Source organism: Leguminivora glycinivorella, chromosome Z (genome assembly GCF_023078275.1).
Source record: "Leguminivora glycinivorella isolate SPB_JAAS2020 chromosome Z, LegGlyc_1.1, whole genome shotgun sequence".
Lineage (NCBI taxonomy): Eukaryota > Metazoa > Arthropoda > Insecta > Lepidoptera > Tortricidae > Leguminivora > Leguminivora glycinivorella.
Window position 1 is genome coordinate 40,312,983 of NC_062998.1, and position 16,162 is coordinate 40,329,144.

A 16,162-nucleotide genomic window follows, 5' to 3' on the forward strand; every position below is an offset into this window, starting at 1 on the left:
ACATCTAGCGAAATATTGCGGCATTATTTACTTATTCTCTTGATACAATAACGTAGCCTAACTACATAGTTTGCTACAAAAAGTATAGATGGCAATGTACGCTCGTTACTTAGTCAATGAAAAAATATATTCGGTAGTGCCTCTGCCTTGTCAAACTCCGCGTGTTTGTGTTTGATTTTGAATTTGTTTAATTTTTTTTGGATAACTTCATGAGAACTGTATGTGTTGGTTGTGGTATCATTATAAAGGTAAAAACGAAGAAACTAAAAAGCAAAAAATAATAAACCTTTGAATTCAGATTCCTTATCGGATTGCAATAATCTAAACATACAAATTATAAACTAATCAATTACTTTTGTAGTCGGTACCAGACCAGTTCATCGCCTTGCTATTCCTGTTTGCACCACCCAACCATACGCAGGCTGGCACTGACTCCAAAAATAATTGATTTGTTTATAATTTGGATGTTTAGATTATTGCAATCCGATAAGGAATCTGAATTCAAAGGCTTATTATTTTTTGCTTTTTAGTTTCTTCGTTTTTTGTAACGCGCTTATTTTTGAAGGCGGTTTTATTTTTTGTTAAAAAGTTTATTTATTTGTTGATTTTTAGTGGTTCCTATTGATATTTTATGTATCAGTCCGAATATACGTACAGTAGTGATAGAATTATCCTTTAACTCCTAACCATTGAAGATTTGACCTTCCATCATCAGCTCAGCCACATAAAGTTATCACCATCAGTCGTAAATACTGGTGTACCTTTGAAAAATACACTAAAAACATTACATGTGCCTATAACATTTCAGGAGTTCTTTCGATTTCTCCAAGATCCCATCATCAGACCCCGACTTGGTGCCAAGGGGACCATCTCGGGGTTATACCTGATCGAATGAAAAAAAAAATTTTGAAAATCGGTCCATGATTCTCGGAGATACTTATCGAATAACATACATACAAAAAAAAAAAACATTCAGTCGAATTGAGAACCTCCTCCTTTTTTGAAGTTGGTTAAAAATAGTATATTTCTCTAATACGTAATAAAAAAAGGGGGTCATCGCTTAAAACTTCCTGTAATTTAAGTAATAGTCAAATAAAAAAAATCTTAATTTTTTTACCGATTCCATAAGTTTAACCTTGATTATAGTATATAATCGTACATATGTTACTATGACTATAATTTTATTTCAATTACTGTACGTTCATTTATGCCAAAGTATTTTTTTTTAACTATACCTTGTGTAGTTAAGAAGATACAGACGTTTTTGTAGAAAGTTGTGGATGCGCAGCGCGCTGCGCGCGTCACTTAAAAATCCGGACTGTTGACCGGAAAATGGTCGCGCGGGCTGGACTGTCAAGTGGTTAAAAAAAACCCTAAAAGAGCCCAATATTTTTTCTTTGTGCTTTTTACGTAAGACCCACAGCGTAAGACCAAAGCAAATGGATATAAAAGGATTATTGTCCAAGAGAAATTTATAGTCTATAGTAGAATGCATTTACTCACCACCTCCGCCACCTTTGAACAAAGGGATAAATCATAAAACTTTTAAAACATCAGCTTTGACAATTTGACCCGTCCCTGATAGTGATGTTGCCATTTAACCCACAATTGACCAAAGGTGTGGCGCTATCTAAACGAGCATTTTTCGTGATGTTTCTAGGATACATTTTTTCCTTAACTTTTTTTACGGACTTATTAAACCGTCTCATTGAAAATAGATTAATAAGCCATAAAAAGAAAAAGATCGAAATAAAACCGGTATTTTGTAAATAAAGAACAAACCGGTTCCGAGCCTTTGTTATTAATAAATGCCGGACCCCATCCTCAATCAACGTTACCATAGAATACTCGTACCTACACCTCTACTCAATGTCAACCTTACGTATCTACTTTCTGAGTAACCCTAATTTATAACGCTACGCTTACATCCACTAATCCTTCAGTGTTGTTTTACTATACTACAGGAAGCATACCATGTTGCTGTCAAAGGTTCTAACTATGTAGGTGCTTGCTTAGCAATGTATGTAACATACATGCCTATGCAAGTACATTCTCAAAACCGTAAAAAACCCGAAATTTGCAGTTGACGATTACTTCGTTTGATGTTTGAATTACATCCACATTTATTATACAAGTAGGTTACTCATCAAATACCATACAAATTCACACTAAAGCTTGACAATAAATGTGCGAGGGACAATACCGAGAACATTCGCAATTTAGTAATCAGAAAACCTCGTTATTTGTAGGAACCCCTATTACTTCCCTGTCCGTCACATCTGTCTAATAATGATTTGCGAGAAAACAAACAATCTCTTGCAACAAAGGACCCCGATAACATGATTTTGGTAGGAAGCACTAACGTAATAAAATGCATTTTTAAGTATTGAATTTAAACAACAGATATTGTAGTTGTATTCAAATAATATATTTGTATGTATACTGGAAATGGTTACGCTAATGGCATCTTTGTTTATATCTTGTCATTATGATGATGAACGATTTGTCGACTGTGTGTTACTATTTTCTCTACTCTTATGTTTGTAGAGTTCCGTTTCGAAAGACTAAGGAAAAACGGAAACCTTTCGGATGAAAGTATCGTTTCGTACTCGTAGTCCGTCCGACTGTCTTGAAAGGCCCACTATCTTGGGAACGCTTACTAATACCTACGCTTCGCAAAAATTAGGCAGATTATGTCTTCTTCAGAACTTTAAAAAAAATAATAAATATTTGGCATATTTGTACGGAACCTAGGCGAGCAAGTCTAACTGGTACTTAGCCCAAATCCCAATGTTTTACTCCGTTTATTTTTAATAGTTACTGTAAGTACTAGTTATTAAATTTACAGATGATCTTGAGAATTAAGAGGTTTAGTAGTAATAAATGTGAAAATAACATTGATTCTTAGAACTAAAGGTATTTTCTTGGCCAAGGCGCTTGTGACTTCGCTAATGTTAAGTGATTTCCATTTTAGCATTATATGACTTGGTGGACTTGTCAAAGACGACCCTAGGCTGTCACGAGCCTTGACGAATGCCGGGATAACGCAAGGAGGATGATGATGATGACTTTGTGGACTCTGTTCAGATACCTACTTATATACCTAACAATTTTAACTTTATTACAAAGTACATACTTGTTTTTTGGGTACATTCTCTACCAGTTATTCTCATTTCAAGATTGGAGAAAATAATTTCGTGGGAAATACTCGTAATAATCTCAAGCAGAAATGTATCCCTATGGAATAGTTTTATTACTTTGTCAGTGTTCCCTCATTACGTAGTTTGTAAGCTTCTCGAGTGCCTCATTTCACATACGAACAATGTTACTTACATTGTAGTTTATTTGTATTAGAACAACTCTTTAAATTTAAAACTTAAGTATAACATGTTAAAATAGTTACATAAAAAAATTGTATGTTATATACCGACCTATTTTATGGTGAGAGAGGGTTATAAGCGTTTGCCATAATAAAGTGAAAAACCGGTCAAGTTCGAGTTCGTTTTACTCGCGCACCGAAGGTTCCGTGCAAATTTTCAACTATCTTGTGTAACTATTACTAAAGACGAAACACTTCTGGACATGACTTAAAAAAAACATCGGTAGGTAACTGTCAAAGATCTATGATGTTGATGCCCCACCTGATTTCGTAGGTACCTACACTTTGAATGTTAGTACGTCTACAGTTACCTTAAAAAAATAGCACTTGTCTGGGAGCTGAGTCAGCTGAGAGCCTTAAACAAAAATATCATAAAACTCAATTGTCTAATACAGATATTCATATTAAATAATAATTTGTGTTGAGAGAATTAGTGCTTAATCTAGCTTCCAAAGCCAGAGAGGAAACTAAAGACAAGTGTGTTTGTATGAAGAAACGATCCCTCTTGTTGCGTCTTAAGTCGCAGTCGGCATAGGGGTTCCTTTTGTACCTATTTTGTATAGAACTCTAAAACGTATAACATGACGTGCGGTGCGTAGGTACGGTAGGTAGGTATATCAGATAGGTAGCTATTTTAGCACACCCATTTCGTGTGAACCGGCAATAAATGAATGCCGCACAAAATAGTCGATATTACAACCAGCGGTATTCGTTTACTATACAGGTACCTGGTATAATGGGACTTGATAGTAATTGTAACTATTACTCAAGAGTCGTTACTTATACCTTCTACCAGCTGTTTCCAGCGACTTACTCTGCGTGGAATTAGTCATTACGGGTGAATACGGTGAGTATTTTATATACAATCTGCGTTTTATTGATTCTCTTTTCATACGTCTATGCCTTTTTATTTCCTAAACCTTACAGGTGCTTTTTAAATCATATAAATCTGCTTTTTTAATTGGGTATTTAATTCCTTTGTTAAGTTACAACTTTTTACATTCTCGGGTTGAATTTTTGTAAACCTATTTATAAACATATCTATAACTGAACCTTAAACTATACAAGGTGCTCGCGAGGAACCCGCATAACTTGAACCACGCGTTTCTGAGGCCAAAAGAAAGAAAAAATGTAATATGAATTTTAAAATTTTTCGCGATTTTTTTTTTTTTTTTACTTTTTTGGACGTATTTTCACATAAAAAGTAATTTTTATCCATAAAGTTAGCAATTAAAATGAGTTCCTTAATTTATTTTTCTAAAAACCAAATTTTTCGGAAGTTTTTCTTGTCACATTTTGACATCTATCAATGACTACTGTGAGACTATGCTCCACAATTGCGCATCAGCGCCGTTAAGAAGACCTTTTCTACTGAGTAACAATACGGAAATGTTTTTTTTTTAATTGGCAATAACTCTGAAACTAGACGAAATCTAGAAAAGTTTATATGACATTTTAGTCTTAAAATGTGACCAAGAATATGCCGTTAAAGTTATATGGGTTCCTCGCGAGCACCTTGTATACATACCAAGGATTTATTCCTCATACAAACTTACACCCCCTTAAGGGATGATTTCTGATATATCCTCCCCCCATGACAAACTATCTCTACGCCACATTTCTACAGATAAGTACCTAACAGCTACGAGCTATGTACAAGTTCGTTTTTTATTTGTTAGTAATAAAATAATAAAACCTTACTCTACAATCGGTGTTACCCTATGTACTAGAGGTATATGCTTATCGTCACTACTTTGAAAAAATCTCGTATCTCACACTGCTCCTCAAAGTTAAAACGCAATAAGTCTATATGCATTCCATACATACTTACTACATTTTTCTTTTCATTGACAGAAGAAGATACAAGTTTTTTTCAAAGTAGTGACGTTATCTTATTCTTTATCTCACTGTAATAAGTTGCCTTATTAAAAATGCCTATTTTCTAAATCGGTCCTGGTCAAGCTGATCAAGGTCCAGGATCAGTTCCAGGGCAAAGTCCAGGGCTGCTAATCTTCTAGTACTTATTCTTATATGCTCAAAATTCTAAATTATTTATATTGTAGATAATGTAAGATAAGCATTTATTGCAAACCATGGTAAACAAAGTTGTTTACATACGTATAAGTACAAGGGTCCCTGATGGCAATTTTTCTTATACTATTAGGCCTTTTTTTTATTAATAGGGCTGCAATCTTATTTATGTTTATACTCTCCTGGTATCGTGGTAATAATACTTGAGAAATCAAATCGAAGAAAGAGCTTGAGTTGCAATCTTGCTGATGTTCTGTCTCATTGTACTTAAGTGCTCTTAAGAGACAACTCGCTTAGAAGAGCCGTTAAAAGTCCGCTGATTCAATAATGACATGTACAAAGAAGTGATATTTTATTATTCCGTTTGAGCTTCATTGCATAGCCTCAGTGGACTGACGTCTAAGGTATGATTCCATTAACATTCAGCGAAGGCAGAAAACGTCACCAAATGGCGTTGACAAATGATATTCTACTTTGTCAATTTTCCACTGTGTCGCTTAAAAAGACGTGTATTAAACGGTTTTCTTCAAAAAGTAGGCAAATACATGCAACTAATGCATGCTTTGTGAAATACCTTTAATAACCTTCTTTTCAATCTCAATAAAGTATTTTATTATGTGTTGTACTACTACATACATATATGTAAATACTATCAAATCAAAAATTTAGAATTAGATATTTACCTACTTATTAAAATAGTAAGTACAACCCGTTTGGATATTATCTAAGCGTTTATCTCAACAAATCTCAATACACCTCTAAGGCTCTGTGCTAACTAGCTTTGGCTGACTTGAATCTACACACGTGCTTGCATGAGGTGACGGACCCAATCATGGACAGTTTAAGAAAAAAATTCGCCTGTTTTTGATATTTCACTGATAAATGTAAAAATTCTGCGGCTAAGCGTGTTAAATCTTGAATGTCCTATCCTTCTTTTACATTTCAAGCGTATTGCAGAATAGATACTCCTATTGGTTTCTTCATAGTTAACAAATTAAAACTAAGTGTTTTTTCTCCAATTATGGACGGCAGTTCTCCAGTAATGGATCCCCCATTATGGACAGTGAAATAAGTTTAAAATTTTACTTCTAAAGCCAACTGATACGCAATGAGTCAATTTTATACACCATAAATACAATTAGTTTGGGTTATTTTAACATAGGATTATTTCTTGTAAATTTTGGTTTTGTAAATTGTTCCTTGTCCATCATAGGAGGTACGCAGTTTTTCGGGTCCAGTAATGGACACTCGCAAAATAACGTCATTTCTTTATATCTTTGGAGCAACAAACTAGTATGTTTTATACCTTATCTCATGCTTAATGCAGTAAGTAAAACGCATTCAAGATTACACCGTGCGTTATTTTTTTATTATTTTATACATGAACTCAACTCTCTTAGCAACATTACTAAGAATTCGTCTTGATATTTTTTTCAGTAAACTGGTGAATTTTATCTTTTCGCCAAATCCTTCAGAAATAACCGAATTAATTGAAACTTCAAAATGAAACAGCACTATAACTCTAGTTTATGGTACATAGCCGTCAATTTTTAGAAACTTATTTTAGATACTTATTTTTAAAGATTTGTGTTTTTTTGTCCATAATGGCATCACCGTCCATTATGGGGTATTTTACCTTACAGATTGTTAATTACATAAAAGCATGTACATACATAGTAGATTGTCAACAGAGGGAGATGGTGATAAGGGTGAGAGGCAATGTTCTACTGTTAATACCTTATACTAGGAAATTTAAATACAGGTGTATTGGAAAGTAACGTGACTAAATAGGTACTAAGAGACCTATTAAATAACAAATTATTCGTGGGATACGTATATGAAAGCATCTGTATCTAAGGCTATTTTTGTTATTTTAAGTTATTGCCATGTATGTCTTCTATGTTATCTCCTTACTAAATAAATCCGGTAAAATTATGGTCAAAAAATAAAAAAATTGTGCTTGAACATTAAAATGCTCTAGTAGCTTGGTCAACGAACGATCCTAGATGGAATGGCCGAAAGCAGAAAGTTTCACTACGGGATGTTGTTAATAGTCAGGAGTCATACATACTAAAAGTCCTTGGACTTTGGACGTGAGCTCGAAGAGGGGGGTGATGAAAAAGGTCCCATTTTTTGGATTTTTGCTCACATTTCAAAAACTATGCGTCATACGAAATTTTGGTTTATTACTCTTCGAAAGCTTATTAAATTCTCTATAACTTTGATCTAAAAACATTTTTTCTATTCTTAACCGTTGTCTAGGTATGAGCTCCTAAAACTGTAATTTTTAGGGTTCCGTAGTCAACTAGGAACCCTTATAGTTTCGCCATGTCTGTCCGTCCGTCCGTCCGTCCGTCCGTCCGTCCGTCCGTCCGTCCGTCCGTCCGTCCGTCCGTCCGTCCGTCCGTCCGCGGATAATCTCAGTAACCGTTAGCACTAGAAAGCTGAAATTTGGTACCAATATGTATATCAATCACGCCAACAAAGTGCAAAATAAAAAGTGGAAAAAAATGTTTCGTTAGGGCACCCCCCCTACATGTAAAGTGGGGGCTGATATTTTTTTTCATTCCAACCCCAACGTGTGATATATCGTTGGATAGGTATTAAAAAATGAATAAGGGTTTACTAATATCGTTTTTTGATAATATTAATAGTTTCGGAAATAATCGCTCCTAAAGGAAAAAAAAGTGCGTCCCCCCCCCTCTAACTTTTGAACCATATGTTTAAAAAATATGAAAAAATCACAAAAGTAGAACTTTATGAATACTTTCTAGGAAAATTGTTTTGAACTTGATAGGTTCAGTAGTTTTTGAGAAAAATACGGAAAACTACGGAACCCTACACTGAGCGTGGCCCGACACGCTCTTGGCCGGTTTTTTAAAAATCGTCATCCCCCCCTACTTTTTACTACATACATTGCTCCATATCTTGAAAAATATTTATCTTAGACAAAAGCTTTCTTCAGAAATCTTCACTCTAAAAAATGAAGACCAACTAAGAGCAGTTTTCTCTTAGTTGACGTGAAGTTCATCACTACAATTACGATCTTATATAATTCAAATAAAGCTGATTACTAAAAACAACAAGGAAATGTATGATTGAACTAATAACTTAGGTGGTTTGTTATTCCTAACCATTGTACGCCTTGAATCAATTATTAACTTGTTAGGCATAACTATGTAACATAGGTTGATTCAATCCTTAGTTGAACTTACTAAGGTAATTTAGTTCGCATAATTATTTTTCATGGAATTATTGAACAAGATCTTAATCGGCTCAGTTACGTTACAAAAGTAAGAGCAATCAAAATTACCTTATTTGATTTGTCTAAGATCTTATCAGGCTCGTATGGAATCAAGATGCTTGACTACGACTGTCAAAATATTGATAGGAGCAACCAAATTTTTTTTAGAGTGTTGTAGACCATTCAATCACCTTTCATAATATGTGTACATATGCTTATGTGTCACGTACCGTTGAATAATTATACGACTTTAAAAAACATGTCACTGAGCAATTTTTTCAGTGAACGAAAAGAAGCAACAAATATTATGTATGTGATAAACGTGTAAAATATGTATTTAATGAACTGGATTGTATTACGATGCTGTATAAAGGCATTTACATAACAGGTAACAATAATTATAATTATCTACACATTAAAAAAAATTGGCTCAGAAGACAGTTAGTAGTATATCGATACCTCCTAAGTATACTTACTGAGACTGAGACAAGTGACAATTTTCAATTTTACTAGGTACATTTACCTTCCACGGAAAATTCATGCTGAAATTCGCATTAGTTTTGGAAATAAAGTGACGTATACTGATGAAACTAACATATTCTTTAATATCGAACAGTGTAGGTATACTGAGACAAGTCACATGCACAACTGTAATACGTGCAGTCATAGTGGAGGGAGGTAAAAAAAGTCTGGAATACTGATACTGATACAACTAATAATATGCAATGAACTTGATATACATGAAGGCCTTCTTACACCCACATCTACCACTACTACAATCTGTGGTGCACCGGCAAAATATTAACTTCAGTATTTCTTCCGGAGCAGCTGCTAAGTACTTTGATTTGCACATGAATCAGTAAGTTGCTTTCGTTCCATGCCCATCCCCATTGCTCAGCATAAATATCGCATCCAAGCCAAGTCTGCAGGTATGTGAGGAAACAAGATATAGAGCAATGTATGAAGTAAAAAGTGGGAGGATGACGATTTTTTAAAAATTGACAGTTTTTAGGAGCTCATACCTAGACAACGGTTAAGAATAGAAAAAAATGTTTCTAAATCAAAGTTATAGAAAATTTTATAAGCTTTCAAAGTGTAGTAAACTAAAATTTAGTATGACGCATAGTTTTTGAAATATGAACAAAAAACCAAAAAATGGGACCTTTTTCATCCCCCCCCTCTTCGAGCTCAGGTCCAAAGTCCGAGGACTTTTAGTACGTATGTCTCCTGACTATCCCTAACAACATCCCGTAGTGAAACTTTTGAGCATTCATTGACTGATCTATAGTGCAAAAATATATCGCTTCAAACTTTTTTGAACAACATCGACGCACTTTCGGAGCATGAGAAATGAATAAAGTAATGTAAATCCGTGCCATTTGGCCTATAGCTTTTTACACGACCGGGATAATTGCTAAGACAATGTAAAAAATGACCGGTGGAGGGCGTTTAGTATCTGGGGTTAAGTACCTCGTATAACTCTAATCTAACTTAATCTCTCGTTTACCTAAATGAAACTTCACTTGGTTCGCTTAATTTGGAAACCTACATACCTATTTAATAGCTATACCTAATCGTCTGACCTACAGATATCTTTTTTATACAAACTTACTAAGTAAAGGCTGGGCTGGAATGAACTCGACTGCAGATTTGAGTCCCGACAAACGACATGGAATATCTAGTTTTATCACAAAATAAATCATGTTTATGCTATTCTTTCCAATGAATTGCCTTTTCCATAAGGGGTGAATGGTAGGGTAGGACGCGCTATCGGGGTTGATTCCCAAATTCTTATATTCACCCTGTAAATGATTGCGGGTGACTGAATAAACACTCTGTTCTAAACCTACTAGGTACTGTAGCTACAGGTAAGCAGTAAGATTTATTTTATTGCAGATCTCGATTTAAACGTGTTTTAGGCATTTAAAAGTTATTTTTTCTGCGAAACTTCGAAGTGACACCACCCACTTTGAAGTTTAATTTATTAATATTTTTAGATTAATTGTTGTAACTTGTAACTCATTTTTGTATAAAATAAGTAAATATTAGGTATATTTTAGTTACACACGTTATAGTTAATAAAGCTAACCCTGAACGTGTCGCTATTCAATATGATAATTTTAAAACTATTTGCATAGTTAGCGTTGAAACTAATAGAATGTGTCTAGCGGTTGTGAGCGGAAGCAAGCGAAGGCATCCGCATACTCGATAAACACCACAAGCCCTACACACCACTGCGTGCATAAGTAATGAGTATGTAAATACTCACAACACATGAATAGGCGAAAGCGATGTCCTGTCACACACTACCTGGATGCGTATTCGGCCTTATTCGCTTTTTTTTTGGGTAAGAATGCAAGGGAAATGAATAATATATTATCATACCAATCGGTACTTGGTACAGTTTAAAATCTGAATTCACCTCCTGGTAAGTGTCTCAGAAGAAGAATAAATAAGACCAAATTTCAAAGTCAAAGTCAAAAGTCAAAATATTCTTTATTCAAAATAGGCTTACAATAAGCACTTTTAAATTGTCAACAATGTACAATATTCATCTTATTCTAGATATCAGAGCAATTTATTGGTGCAATAAACAATATTGTTTTAAAACTACATTGAATTAATAAAATGATATCAATCTAAATTGTATAAAAAATACTAGTCTAAAAACATCTATAATAAATTCTAAATGTCAAAAAGAAATTCTATAAAAATACATTGAATTATCAATATCATCATTAATAAACCTACATAATTAATTGTTTTCAGCAATACTTGTATCCCACGGTGTTTCATCATTCATGTAGGTATAGTCTTGTGTGTAATAGTAGGCTAGGTAGAGATCAGTACCTATACGCTTTACATAATGTTTAAATCGATTAAAAGAGTTCAGTGATGGCATTAGGAAGTTTGTTATAAAATCTTACACAATTACCCATTTTGAATGATTTTTTAATTTTACGGAGCCGAGTGAAGGGCACTGCAAGCTTAAAAATGCTTATTTCTAGTGTTTATATTATGTACATCACAGTTTTTCTTAAATTTACAAATGTTTTTATGTACATACATAATATTCTCATAAATATATTGATAATGCACTGTCATTATATTAATGTCCTTAAACTTATCTCTAAGTGAGTATCTATGGTTCATTTGTATATTGTACATTATGTATATTGCTCGAATAGCCCTTTTCTGCAGAACAAATATGGTATTTATCTCTGAAGCACTGCTTTTGTACGTATAGTCAGCCAATTTAAATCCCAGGCCACTCTAGAGTCTAGAACCCTGGAAAACCCTGTCTTATTCACACAATGATTTATTTGCCATTGAATTTTCATTGACGTTTACTGTGAAAAGGTTCTGTAGTGGCCTAGGATTCAAATTGGTTAATTGTACCTACCTGCCCGCCTATGACAATTTCCCTATATTTACCTAACTTAAGGAGGAGTAAAGGATAATTAAGTTACATTGGCAGTAAAAAAGAGCGTCTAATAATTAATCGCTCCAAGAGAAACCAGGTTCATTTATTTAACAGCTATCGAACTAAATGGAAAACGTGATTATCACGGCCTTTTTACTGAGATCGAAATAGAACCCAAACGGTCTCCAGTTTTAATGAGAATATACGCAACTATTAAATCGGCTAATAACATAATTGTTTATATAAAAGTAAATTAAAATACTATATGCTGGTTGATTTGTTTTTTGTTGTAGCTGTCGATGTTTTGTTATCGTCAGATTTGGCTAAAATGTGATGAATAGATAGTCTCCTATTTTGATACAAAAATGAACGTAGATATGCCATAGCGTTGAGTTACGAATTAAAGCAAAATAACGTAGGTACAGGTACATATTTATCGGGACAAGTTGTGATTTCTGATGCATAATATTGATTGCGCTCAGAATCTTTTCAGCCAGGGAACATTTTATTCTAAAAACTTTATTCATTTATTATATAGAGGTACATATCAGACCGACGGTTATTGTAAGGAAAATGCGTAAAATAGTAAGCACGGTTTAGGTATTCTACACTTTTAAAGTTGTAAAATCCTACAACCATGTGTCTTAACTTAAATCAAAGAATAGTTGTACATCACGCTACAAGTGCGGAAAAGAGAGAACTCGAAACGACTGGCGAATGGCGATACATTAAAACACGACTGAAGGGAGTTACGCATTCCCTCTTCGCACGTGTATCATACGACGTTTTACGAATGATCTCATTACCTAACTAATACGGTAATATATGGCACTATATGTTCTTTACAGTAAAGTAAATAAATTACTTATAGAAATCGCTTCGCCTATCACCTGATCTAAGCTTCTGATGACATCCACCATGTCATGTGTGGGTAGATCTGGTTAGTACATTGCCTCCCGAGATTTGCTTTTGCGGCGAACATCTAATTATATCGGCGCCCTTAGATTACATTACTTCGTTCGTTTCCGGGTCAAGTATCCCATATATATATATGTGGATATACTTGCAGCTTCCAAGCGAATAAATCAAATTTTAAGACTACTTTAATGGCACTGTGCTACTCATTAGGCCATTCATCAGCGCACTCAAAACATACTTAATTTACTTATCTACTATACTTGCATACGTCCGTAATAGTCGTCGAACAGTTTTCAACAAACCATGTCTCACCGTCCCATACAGCCCATAAATTATAATACAAGATCTAATATTATGATCCTCCTCAATTATGTACTAGGTACATCTACAAAATAGAAATACGTAATCAACGGCATTGTTTTATTAAATAATTTCTTACCAAATTATCTCATTTGAAATGGGCGCTTGTTTTAAACAAAATTAAAAATAATTATTTTCGTAATTGGGTTACTTGAGCAATGGCTCGTAGATATTGGATCAAGATGGAAGTTAATAAGACTTGAATCTCTCTAAATGGAATGAGGCCCTAAATGATATTCTGAACGCTATTGATTGCTGAAGGGCGTCCTAATCACCCGATTTTGTTTAAAGTACCTCTAATTGTGGTACACGTTTCTGTAAGTTTAACTCTTTCCATTTCCAGTTTTCTACATTTCGTTTTTCTAAGCCGCTGAAAGAATCTATTTTATTTATATTTTTAATAGATTACCTTTCAACTAAATTGTTGAGCACATTATTGTTGTTTATTTTGCCTATTAATACAGTCTGTCATTTTTGTAGTGATAAAATCACACTTTTTATTTCAGGTAAGAGTTGTCGATACCCTACTAGTCAGTCGCACACTAATTTTACATCTTATAGTATGTATCAATAAATACCTACTATTTTTCCTAATAAACAAGTTACGAAAAAGAATTTATTTCATGTTACAAATTCCTTTCACTATTAAAAGTAAATGGATATTTGTATCAAAAAAGTGTAGTGTCTCTCCTTTGAAATTGCTAACGTCTAACTGCCCCCAATTAGAGACACGTTACGTACAGCAGTTGCTGGAGCGATTAGGCCGAAATTCACAGTCCATTCAAACTGACCAAAGGCTGAACAATCGTGCACACAAGAGAACCATAAAATATTTATTTCTTTGCGTTATATGGGACGGACACGTGTGCATATTGTGTTTTATATTGCATGAAGATGAATCAGCTTTTGTCGGCAACATAGGCCCGCGAGCACCGCCGTCGATTCAAATGCAAATTGAAAATCGACCCCCTTCCAACCTCCATCATTCCTCCTTTAAAAGTACCCCCTCCTCTGCTTTCTTAATTACCAAATACACGCCTACGACAGAATCCGGTCAGTCTTAATTCTTTTCACTTTTTGTTTCGAAAAGCTTGTGAGAAAAAGTTAAACAATTATGCCCTAAAATTATAACTAAACGGAACAAAGTTATGAGTCTTACTCGTGGTTCGTGGTAGATATTTTTCGTTTAGATACACAACCCCTATTAATATTGACGGTCAACCAAATTAAAAAGGAGGCAAGTTTGGCGGAATCATTGACGAGCATATAACAAATAATAAATAAATTAAAAATTAATTGAAAATGTACGGGGAAGGTTTTGATTTCCATAGATGAATTTCGCGCCGCACTAAATGCAAGAGATCTTACACAGATTAACTGCCCACGTTAAGGTCAGGACGGCTTGGGTTGTGGGCACACAAACAACGATAACGATATATAGGTACCTACACAAATATGTACTTACTACATAGATAAAAAACATAGAAAACATCCAAACCCATCAGAACCATTTTTTTATAAGTATGTGTAATAAAAGTGATGTCATCTTATCTTACCATCGGCTTAGCAGACAGGGTCACTATGCCACACTGATAGTGAAAGGTATTATACTACTACTAGGTATTACTATTTAAACATTTATTTAAAATATTAACACAAAAGTTTACACCAAAGCACTTATGTGGTATACATTGATTAATAAACAACATCGTAGTTATTTGCAAAAAATGAAAATTTTTACTATCCCAAAAGTAAAAAAATAGGTTAACACAAAAAGAGACAATTATAACTTGAATGATTATTGCAAAATGATATTTTATTCGTTGTTTTATGCTATTATACATAACAATAAAACTTAGTCCATTAGTATACTTATACATTTATACCTAACAGAATACTTACTGAATGGTAGTTTATTATTTTGTTAAAGAGATCAAAGATTATATCACATGAATGCACCTTGGGACTTTCCTGTAAAATGCACCAGTAATGTCGGCAAATACGTCAACATCATCCGACTCTAATATGAGTATGACGCGATTCAAGCTAGGAACATACTACGCGGACGTCCGTCGTAAAACGACCGCGACCGCGACCTATCAGTGTGCACGGAACAAAACATCCAGAGAGCCAGATTTCGATCGGACGTCCGTGCGCTCAAGGCCACGTCCGCGTCCGTCGACCGATAGTTTGCACGGTTATGTGTATTTCCATTGTCCAGATTCCCGTCCGCGGTCGATTTACGACGGACGTCCGCGTAGTGTGTTCCTAGCTTGAGAGCTGCTCGAGCTCGAGCGGTGGGAGCGTTAGCGCCGCGAACGGATACATATACGGATAATATCCGTAAAGACGTTTGTAAATATGCCTAGTAAACTTTTTTTGGACCCTTTCCAGCATGGTGACATATTTAGCCTCATGGGGGTCCCAAACTACTGAACCAAATTCAAGGCGACTACGAACGTAAGCGTTGTAAAGCATGATAGCTACTTTGATGTTATCAAACTATCAACCTACTCTAAATATGAACCCTAGTATTTTCGAGGCTTTTTTGCATATTGTTGTTATGTGATGTCTGAAATCTAGTTGTTTGTCCAAATAAAGTCCTAAGTCACGTATTTCGTCGACTATGACATGTGCAGTTGTGCACGTCAGAAAACTTTGTTTTAGGTTCTCATAAATTATGCAAAAATCTTTTGTTTTTTAATAAATGTAAAATCAAAACGAAACGTCACACGTAATATAATGGTGCTCCCACACTTAAAAACGCATTATTAGGAGTATAGCCTACAGTTTTTTTGCTTTTGTT